Source organism: Oncorhynchus clarkii, chromosome 22 (assembly GCF_045791955.1).
Source record: "Oncorhynchus clarkii lewisi isolate Uvic-CL-2024 chromosome 22, UVic_Ocla_1.0, whole genome shotgun sequence".
NCBI classification, from domain to species: Eukaryota; Metazoa; Chordata; class Actinopteri; order Salmoniformes; family Salmonidae; genus Oncorhynchus; species Oncorhynchus clarkii.
This window is the reverse complement of record NC_092168.1, coordinates 39,778,531-39,789,037: the sequence shown is the minus strand read 5'-3', so window position 1 is coordinate 39,789,037 and position 10,507 is coordinate 39,778,531.

Sequence of the window (10,507 nt, the reverse complement as noted above, 5' to 3'; positions counted from 1 at the left end):
GAAACTCCCAGAAAGCGTGCAGCTGTGGCTACACGTTGAAATGGTTGGAGACTCTGAAACTCATCATGAGGTGAAGAAGATAAACACACTAGACCAGAACATTTGACAGTCTGCAGCTGTGCATGTAGAGAGATCTAGAACTTTGACTAGCTACCTGAAAAAGAGGCAAGAAGCTCACCTCAAACAATCACGGGTGCATCTATGTAGCTGCGCTGGAGAAACACGCCACTCCAAGCCAGGGCAACCAGAGTCTTACACCCAACGAGCCCTTCCCATAGAAGGATTGTTTGGTTTCAACAGAGAGACGATGAACAAAGACATCTACACGTAAATACATGACATTTCTTACCAAACGGGTGGTGGTCCGTGAGCAAAGTATTATTATTACTTTGAGGGTAGTTTCCAAATGTACGATTGTCTCTCCCCCTCTTTATCTACCTCTCCCTCTCCATATGTGTAACAAGCCGTCATATCGTGTCAGTCCACTAGGGACTTTTGTCTCATGTAAGTGTGTATGTGTATTCTGTGTTATTATTTAGTTAGTAAATAAATAAATAAAATACATTTGTGTAGTACTGAATAATCAGAAAAGGCTGGGGTTCTTGCGGATTCATGAAGTCTGCGACATTCAGAATTGAGACTGAAATGACGTAATGATTAATAAGTGACTTTTATCGATATATAACATATATGCATGTATATCTTTTAGAGTTGAATTCGGGAGATGATAACTCTATAAAAAACTTATGTTGTGCCTCAAATTCCTAATGAGTTAATTGTTACATGATTCATTTAAATCAGGTAACAATTAAACATAGTTAGTTGATTAGATAAATAACAGTCATCAGATTAATGAAAGTCCCGACAGTATCAAGCAAGCCAGATGGCACAATTTAGTTTTTTTAAAATTTACTAACAGCCAGCAGCACACTCCGACATAGTTTACAAACAAATAATTTGTGTTTAGTGAGTCTGCCAGGCAGTAGGGATGACCAGGGATGTTATGTTGATAAGTGCAAGAATTAGACCATTTTACTGTCCTTCAAAATGTAACAAGTACTTTTGGGTGTCAGGGGAAATGTAGTAAAAAATACATTATGTTCAAAAATATAAATAGTAAAGTACCCCCAAAAACTACTTAAGTACTACTTTAAATAATTTTTACTTGAGTGCTTTAAACCACATGGCCATTGTAACCCACAGCTCTACTTTACTTCCTTGCTACAGGGAGAAAGATTCCATTCAAGTGTCTCGGTGCCCATTTAACCTCCACATTGTTTCCTCTACCCAAATCCCCACTATATTTCCTCTGTTTAAATTGACTTCGCCAATAGCTGTTTGTTTGAAGGAAGTCTAATCTCTCCACAATGCCTCCCACATGTGGAATAAATGTGTGGGTTTATTTTCCCTCACTGTCTCATTACATGTGGGTGACTTTGATGAGATGAAGAGAAAGAACCCGAGTAACTGGAGATTGGGTGAAGGGAAGCGTCCAGGTTGGTCGCTGCATGAGCTGACAAATCACAAAGACAACTTTCTCCATGAGGAACATAACCCCTGCATCATTGGTCATCTATTAGCCATATTGCCCAGTCAATACTTATACTTTCATGCACAGATTAACCATGAAATTAAAAAAAAATAACATTCACTGCTTCAGTGACCCTTTTCCAAAGACATTTAAGCATTGATGTCGAAGGGTAACGTAGCAGGAACTCATAGAGTTGGACCCAGTCCCAACAGCTCAGTATAAACTAGTAAAGTGGTTATTTTATCCTGGGGAGGCTGAAACGGCAGTCAGAACACAAATGGAAATAGCTAACCTTTTCTCGCTAATGCATTTCACGCATGCACACACCTCACTACATAATCCCCCAGTGATTTCTGGGCTGTTTCCTGACTGCTGTCGAACCGCTGGGGGCCAGGGGAGGTCACGGAGGGGCGTATCGATCTCTGCCCGGCTCATATTACACCTGCTCAGCACTTCCCATTGGTGGCGACCCCTAACCCTATCATATTACACCTGCTCAGCTCTTCCCTGTGGTGGCGAACCCGACGGTGGTGTGAGGAATACAGTGTCCCCTTTCCCTTGTGCTTAACTTTAAAGCAGAAAAGGCAAGCTTTAACATTTTTAAAGGCATGCCATATATTGGTGTTTCTTGGGATGGATACATGTGAGTGCTGTGGCAAAGGAGTCCCTTTAAATGGGGAATTTACCACTCAACCAACCACTGGACAGAAGACAAGAGAGGACAAAACCTTACACTCAGGTATGGTCACTGTGCATGCTGCTGGGGCTCCTGATCAACCTGTGACACTGGGAAGGAGAACCCTTACCTCCATTTGGTTCGGAAGGACGTCGACACTCAGGTGTGAAGTCCAACCCCTGGCCTGGGCCTTATTGCTACAGCATGTCTGTCAATGGCTATAAGAGGCTTTGATGAACATTAGGTGACATAAGGGTAGATGGATTACGGAAGCCTCTTGTTTGCCCTGGTATTGTCTCAGGCAGACAGCTTATAGCAAGATTTATAATGCATTATAAGTACACTGTATCACTAGGCCTTATAAATGCATTTATAAAAGGCATTTTATGTGTGACTTATTTTCCCTTTCCAAGGTATGGCACACGGTCTCCTCTCCTGACCTGAGTGCTCTCAGTAAGAAGAGTTTACACAGCTCGCTCCTGAAAGTCTGTGTCCTCTGTAAAAGCAGCTACTGCGTGACTAGGAATAATTCAGTGTTGTTTTTTTTACAGAGGCATAATGACCATGTCTTTAAATACATCAAGTTTTATTGGGGTATTTTCTGTCTGAAAGGTTAACCTGTGAATCAAGGACCACAGAGACGATGCTGCAGAAATGTAGTACAATAAAAAACACTGCCAACTTTAGGACTTGAACATTACCAGTGTCAATACCTTAAATGGGTAAATAGTTTGGTTCTAAAGCAATGCAGTTTAAACTTCAAACAGAACAGATTCATGATTGATGCAGACACCAGTGTTAAATGCAACATGTAAAGGGTTGAGCTTATGTTTCCTTAGTCTAAATAAAATATCCCAGAAATGTTCCATACACACAAAAAGCTTATTTCGCTCAAATTTGTTAGTGAGCATTTCTCCTTTGCCAAAATAATCTATCCACCTTACAGATTTGGCATATCAAGAAGCTGATTAAACAACATGATCATTACACAGGTGCACCTTGTGCTGGGTACAATAAAAGGCCACTAAATAAGTTTTGTCACACAACACAATGTCACAGATGCCTCAAGTTGAGGGAGTGTGTAATTTGCATGCTGACTTCAGAAATGTCCACCAGGGCTGTTGCCAGAAAATTGAGTGTGCACTTCTCCACCATAAACTGTGTCCAATGTTGTTTTAGAGAATTTGTCAGTACAGCCAACCGGCCTCACAACCATAGACCACGTGTAACCACGCCAGCCCAGGACCTCCACATCCATCTTCTCCACCTGCGGGATTGTCTGAGACCAGCCACCTGGACAGCTGATGAAACTGTGGGTTTGCACAAACAAAGAATTTCTGCACAAACTGTCAGAAAGCATCACATGGAAGCTGATCTGCGTGGTCGTCATCCTCACCAGGGTCTTGACCTGACTGCAGTTCGGCGTTGTAACCGACTTCAGTGGGCAAATGTTCACCTTCGATGGTCACTGGCACGCTGGAGAAGCGTGCTCTTCATGGATAAATCCCGGTTTCAACTGTACCGGGGAGATGGCAGACAGCGTGTATGGCGTTGTGTGGGCAAGCGGTTTGCTGATGTCAACATTGTGAACAGAGTGCCGCATGGTGGCTGTGGGGTTATGGTATGAGCAGGCATAAGCTACGGACAAAGAGCACAATTGCATTTTATCGATGGCAATTTGAATGGACAGAGATACTGTGATGAGATCCTGAGGCCCATTGTCGTGCCATTCATTCACTGCCATCATCTCGTGTTTCAGCATAATGAATGGTCCCATGTCTCAAGGATCTGTTCACAATTCCTGGAAGCTGAAAATGTTCCTTCCTGGCCTGCATTTATCACCAGACATGTCACACATTGAGCATGTTTGGGTTGTTCTGGATCAACATGTACAACAGCGTGTTCCAGTTCCCGCCAGTGTCCAGCAACTTCACACAACCAATGAAGAGGAGTGGGACAATATTACACAGGCCACAGTCAACAGCCTGATCAACTCCATGCGAAGGAGATGTGTCGCACTCCGCAAGGAAAATGATGTTCACACCAGATACGGACTGCTTTTCTGATCCACGCCCCTACTTTTTTTAAAGTACGTTATCTGTGACCAACAGATTCATATCTGTATTCCCAGTCATGTGAAATCCATAGATTGGAGCCTAATGAATGTATTTCAATTCACTGATTTCCTTAAACTGTAACTCAGTAAAATCTGTTAAATTATTGCATATTGTATTTATATATTTGTTCAGCGTACCATCACATCTGTACTAGAAAAGAGGAGGGAATCATTGTTCTGCTCCTGCTGTGAAAAAATGGCTACATCTGACATTCCTTTTTCTGGGTTAGTGTGTGTGGGTAGATTATCATCAAAGACGATTCTCCTATTTTTCTTGTGAAATGAGTGTACATGTCATGTTGAAAGCAGATAATGATGTAACAACACGCTGTGCACTACAGACAGGCTGTGGTTGGTCATTAGTGCTGGGTTTGGATGTGGTTGATGAGGATGATGGCTACCTACAGATTTGACTAATGACTCATCCTACCACAATCGTCATTGTACTGTTTTTAGAAAGGAGAGAGTGGGTGAGTGAGTGAGGGAGGGAGATGGGTTTGTACGGGTGTGGGCACAATGAAAAACACTTTCCGACAGGCTGACTGATGTAATCTGAGAAGTTTATTCCATTGCGCCAGATGTTATTCATTTCATTGGGGACCGTCCACAAAAGTGGCATCGCAGCGCGCCCTTGCTGTTGAAGGTTCCATCGGGAAACAGATACAGCATCATTTCAAATTTCAAGTGCAGCCAGATTCCGTCAACAGAACAGCAAGTTACCAAACCACAGAATAAGATGAAAATGTGTTTTTCGGCAGAATGGGATAGCTAGCAAGTAATATTTTATATAAATGTCAATACACATTGGCTGTTAAGCCAATTATATATGACTGTTGCTTTCCATTTTTATTTATTTTGATGGTAATGACGTTTGTAACGATAATGGCTCTCCTCCATCTTGTCTTGCGTTGTGAAACCCTCCCTATGCTCTCAATCCAGTAGCGGAAGGAGATGCATGACGTATGGTGTAGAAAAATACTTTGAGATGTAAACGAGGCATGACTGATCAGAGCCCATGATCTGCTATTTTAACACAACGTGGAGAATTGTCCTGCTTTGTTCGCGTAAGACCTTCACTTCTCATTATCAAAACTCTCACTGGAGCGAAGTGACAATCAAAAAACAACAACATAATGGTATTCATTGAGTACATGAGCACCTCTTTAATGCTAAGAGCCTGGATTTGAATCACAAGCGAAAATGGAAACTACACCGAGTGTACAAAATATTAAGATCACCTGCTCTTTCAATGACACTGACCAGGTGAATCCAGGTGAAAGCTATGATCCCTTATTGATGTGTTAATAACTTATTTGAGATAGGGGGCAGAATTTTCACTTTTGGATGAATAGCGTGCCCAGAGTGAACTGCCTCCTACTCAGTCCCAGATGCTAATATATGCATATTATTATTAGTATTGGATAGAAAACACTCTGAAGTTTCTAAAACTGTTTAAATGATGTCTGAGTATAACATAACTCATATGGCAGGCAAAAACCTGAGAAGAAAATCCAGGTTTGTAGTTTTTGAACTCCCCCCTATTGATTGGTTATGTTGCACTTCCTAAGACTTTCACTAGATGTCAACCGTCTTTAGAACGTTGTTTCAGGCTGCTACTGGGATGTGGGACCGGATGAGAGCTCTTTGAGTCACTGGTCTGCCAACAGCCTCGTTCTCAGCTTTCACTTGAGAGGTAGCTCTCGTTCCATTGCTTTTCTACAGACAATGGAATTCTCTGGTTGGAACATTGTTGAACTTTTATGATAAAAACATCCTAAAGATTGATTCTATACTTAGTTTGACAAGTTTCTTCGACCTGTAATATAACTTTTTGAACGTGTCGTCCGAATGGACCAGATCTGCCCATTTGGATTGGTTACAAAACACCCTAACAAAAGAAGCTATTGGACATAAATAGCCTCATCTACATTTATAATGAGCATTTCTGTGAATTCATGTGGCTCTCTGCAATATCACTGCATGTTTTGGAACTACTGAACGTAACACGCCAACGTAAAATAAGATTTTTGGATATAAATAGGAACTTTACCGAACAAAACATACATGTATTGTGTAACATGAAGTTCTATGAGTGTCATCGGATGAAGATCATCAAAGGTTAGTGATTAATTTTATATCTATTTGTGTTTTTTGTGACTCCTCTCTTTGGCTGGAAAAATGGCTGGGTTTTTCTGTGAGTTGGTGGTGACCTAACATAATAGTTTGTGGAGCTTTCGCTGTAAAGCATTTTTGAAATCAGACACTGTGGCTGGATTAACGAGAATTGTATCTTTAAAATGGTGCCTAATACTTGTATGTTTGAGAATTTTGATTTATGAGATTTCTGTTGATTTGTATTTGGCGCCCTGCAATTTCATTGGCTGTTGGCGAGGGGTTCCGCTAGCGGAACGGGGTTCAGGTTATTAGAAGGATTTTTAAGCCTTGAGGCATGGATTTTGTATGTGTGCCATTCAGAGGGTGAATGGGCCAGACAACATGTTTAAGTGCTTTTGGGGTATGGTAGTAGTTGCCAGGCGCACCGGTTTGTGTCCAGAACTGCAACGCTGCTGAGTTTTTCACACTCCACAATTTCCTGTCTATCAAGAATGGTCCACCACCCAAAGGACATCCAGTGAACTTGACACAACATTGGGAAGCATTGGAGTCAACATGGGCCAGTATCCCTGTGGAACACTTGACACCTTGTAGAGTGATGAATGAAGTGAGGCTGTTCGGAGGGTAAAAGGGGAGGGGTGCAACTCAATATTAGGAAGGTGTTCTTAATGTTTTGTGAACATTGTATTTATTATGTTTATTCTGATTCCCCTGATGAATACAATCTCTCCACTCTGCTTTGTTATGCTCCACTAGTGCTGATTCATACTATGGAAATCAACTAAATACTACATTTAGTTCATATCAGGGCTTTGCAAGGATCCAAATAGTCATATTTTGAATAAGGAGGATTACAGTTAGTGGGTTGATACATCTTCGAGAGACATCTTCCCGACTCTGGTCTCTTTAAGGACACTCTCTGTGTGCGAGTACCTAATCTACCGACCGTCTGATTACCCACTGTCAGCGGTCCAGAGGAACCTTCATTCAGCCACTCTACACATGGCAGGTAGGGAGACGCGCTGCCACTGTCATTGTGTGGACAGATAGTCAGCCAGCCAGCCAGTCAATAAATCAGCCAGAAAGCGTGGAAAGAGATTAGTACAACACTTAACAGATAAATAGGTACCATCTCCTTCAGATGGCCGTGGACAAAGGGGCCACAAAAGGTTGGGGGAATCAGCTCTTTTGGTCAATAAAAACCTTGTCCCCGAGGTTGCAGTGTTGTAAAGAAGTTAAGGTCTACGTGCAGAGGAAGAGAAGGTGTCTGGGTTTATAGTTCTGGGTGTACACCCCTAGTTAAGGAGGCAGTAGCAATGAGAGGAATCTTTCATGGGGAAAGGAAGAAGCTTTGACCCAATGATGGTAAAGTGGGTGTCTCAGGCTCAAGCAAGATGGCCGTAGTCCAACTGCTCCATCTGCCTGCCTCAGTACAGCAGTCTCCCCCTCGTTAGAAGAGAGCGTGGGGCGGTACAGCAGTCTCCCCCTCGTTAGAAGAGAGCATGGGGCGGTACAGCAGTCTCCCCCTCGTTAGAAGAGAGCGTGGGGCGGTACAGCAGTCTCCCCCTCGTTAGAAGAGAGCGTGGGGCGGTACAGCAGTCTCCCCCTCGTTAGAAGAGAGCGTGGGGCGGTACAGCGGTCTCCCCCTCGTTAGAAGAGAGCGTGGGGCGGTACAGCAGTCTCCCCCTCGTTAGAAGAGAGCGTGGGGCGGTACAGCGGTCTCCCCCTCGTTAGAAGAGAGCGTGGGGCGGTACAGCAGTCTCCCCCTCGTTAGAAGAGATCGTGGGGCGGTACAGCAGTCTCCCCCTCGTTAGAAGAGAGCGTGGGGCGGTACAGCAGTCTCCCCCACGTTAGAAGAGAGCGTGGGGCGGTACAGCAGTCTCCCCCTCGTTAGAAGAGAGCGTTGGGCGGTACAGCAGTCTCCCCCTCGTTAGAAGAGAGCGTGGGGCGGTACAGCAGTCTCCCCCTCGTTAAGAAGAGAGCGTGGGGCGGTACAGCAGTCTCCCCCTCGTTAGAAGAGAGCGTTGGGCGGTACAGCAGTCTCCCCCTCGTTAGAAGAGAGCGTGGGGCGGTACAGCAGTCTCCCCCTCGTTAGAAGAGAGCGTGGGGCGGTACAGCAGTCTCCCCCTCGTTAGAAGAGAGCGTGGGGCGGTACAGCAGTCTCCCCCTCGTTAGAAGAGAGCGTGGGGCGGTACAGCGGTCTCCCCCTCGTTAGAAGAGAGCTTGGGGCGGTACAGCAGTCTCCCCCTCGTTAGAAGAGAGCGTGGGGCGGTACAGCGGTCTCCCCCTCGTTAGAAGAGAGCGTGGGGCGGTACAGCAGTCTCCCCCTCGTTAGAAGAGAGCGTGGGGCGGTACAGCGGTCTCCCCCTCGTTAGAAGAGAGCGTGGGGCGGTACAGCAGTCTCCCCCTCGTTAGAAGAGATCGTGGGGCGGTACAGCAGTCTCCCCCTCGTTAGAAGAGAGCGTGGGGCGGTACAGCAGTCTCCCCCTCGTTAGAAGAGAGCGTTGGGCGGTACAGCAGTCTCCCCCTCGTTAGAAGAGAGCGTGGGGCGGTACAGCAGTCTCCCCCTCGTTAAGAAGAGAGCGTGGGGCGGTACAGCAGTCTCCCCCTCGTTAGAAGAGATCGTGGGGCGGTACAGCAGTCTCCCCCACGTTAGAAGAGAGCGTGGGGCGGTACAGCAGTCTCCCCCTCGTTAGAAGAGAGCGTGGGGCGGTACAGCAGTCTCCCCCACGTTAGAAGAGAGCGTGGGGCGGTACAGCAGTCTCCCCCTCGTTAGAAGAGAGCGTTGGGCGGTACAGCAGTCTCCCCCTCGTTAGAAGAGAGCGTGGGGCGGTACAGCAGTCTCCCCCTCGTTAAGAAGAGAGCGTGGGGCGGTACAGCAGTCTCCCCCTCGTTAGAAGAGAGCGTTGGGCGGTACAGCAGTCTCCCCCTCGTTAGAAGAGAGCGTGGGGCGGTACAGCAGTCTCCCCCTCGTTAGAAGAGAGCGTGGGGCGGTACAGCAGTCTCCCCCTCGTTAGAAGAGAGCGTGGGGCGGTACAGCAGTCTCCCCCTCGTTAGAAGAGAGCGTGGGGCGGTACAGCAGTCTCCCCCTCGTTAGAAGAGAGCGTGGGGCGGTACAGCGGTCTCCCCCTCGTTAGAAGAGAGCGTGGGGCGGTACAGCAGTCTCCCCCTCGTTAGAAGAGAGCGTGGGGCGGTACAGCAGTCTCCCCCTCGTTAGAAGAGAGCGTGGGGCGGTACAGCGGTCTCCCCCTCGTTAGAAGAGAGCGTGGGGCGGTACAGCAGTCTCCCCCTCGTTAGAAGAGAGCGTGGGGCGGTACAGCGGTCTCCCCCTCGTTAGAAGAGAGCGTGGGGCGGTACAGCAGTCTCCCCCTCGTTAGAAGAGATCGTGGGGCGGTACAGCAGTCTCCCCCTCGTTAGAAGAGAGCGTGGGGCGGTACAGCAGTCTCCCCCACGTTAGAAGAGAGCGTGGGGCGGTACAGCAGTCTCCCCCTCGTTAGAAGAGAGCGTTGGGCGGTACAGCAGTCTCCCCCTCGTTAGAAGAGAGCGTGGGGCGGTACAGCAGTCTCCCCCTCGTTAAGAAGAGAGCGTGGGGCGGTACAGCAGTCTCCCCCTCGTTAGAAGAGAGCGTTGGGCGGTACAGCAGTCTCCCCCTCGTTAGAAGAGAGCGTGGGGCGGTACAGCAGTCTCCCCCTCGTTAGAAGAGAGCGTGGGGCGGTACAGCAGTCTCCCCCTCGTTAGAAGAGAGCGTGGGGCGGTACAGCAGTCTCCCCCTCGTTAGAAGAGAGCGTGGGGCAGTACAGCAGTCTCCCCCTCGTTAGAAGAGAGCGTGGGGCGGTACAGCAGTCTCCCCCTTGTTAGAAGAGAGCGTGGGGCGGTACAGCAGTGAAGCGAGCGTGGGGCGGTACAGCAGTCTCCCCCTCGTTAGAAGAGAGCGTGGGGCGGTACAGCAGTCTACAGCGTCTCTGCCAGCCAGGCCAGCTCTCACAACAAGGCAGAGGTGTGTGTGTTTATGCTCCAGCCCAAGCCCAGAGACCCAGGAGAAGATGTGTGTGAGTGATTGAAGAAGTCG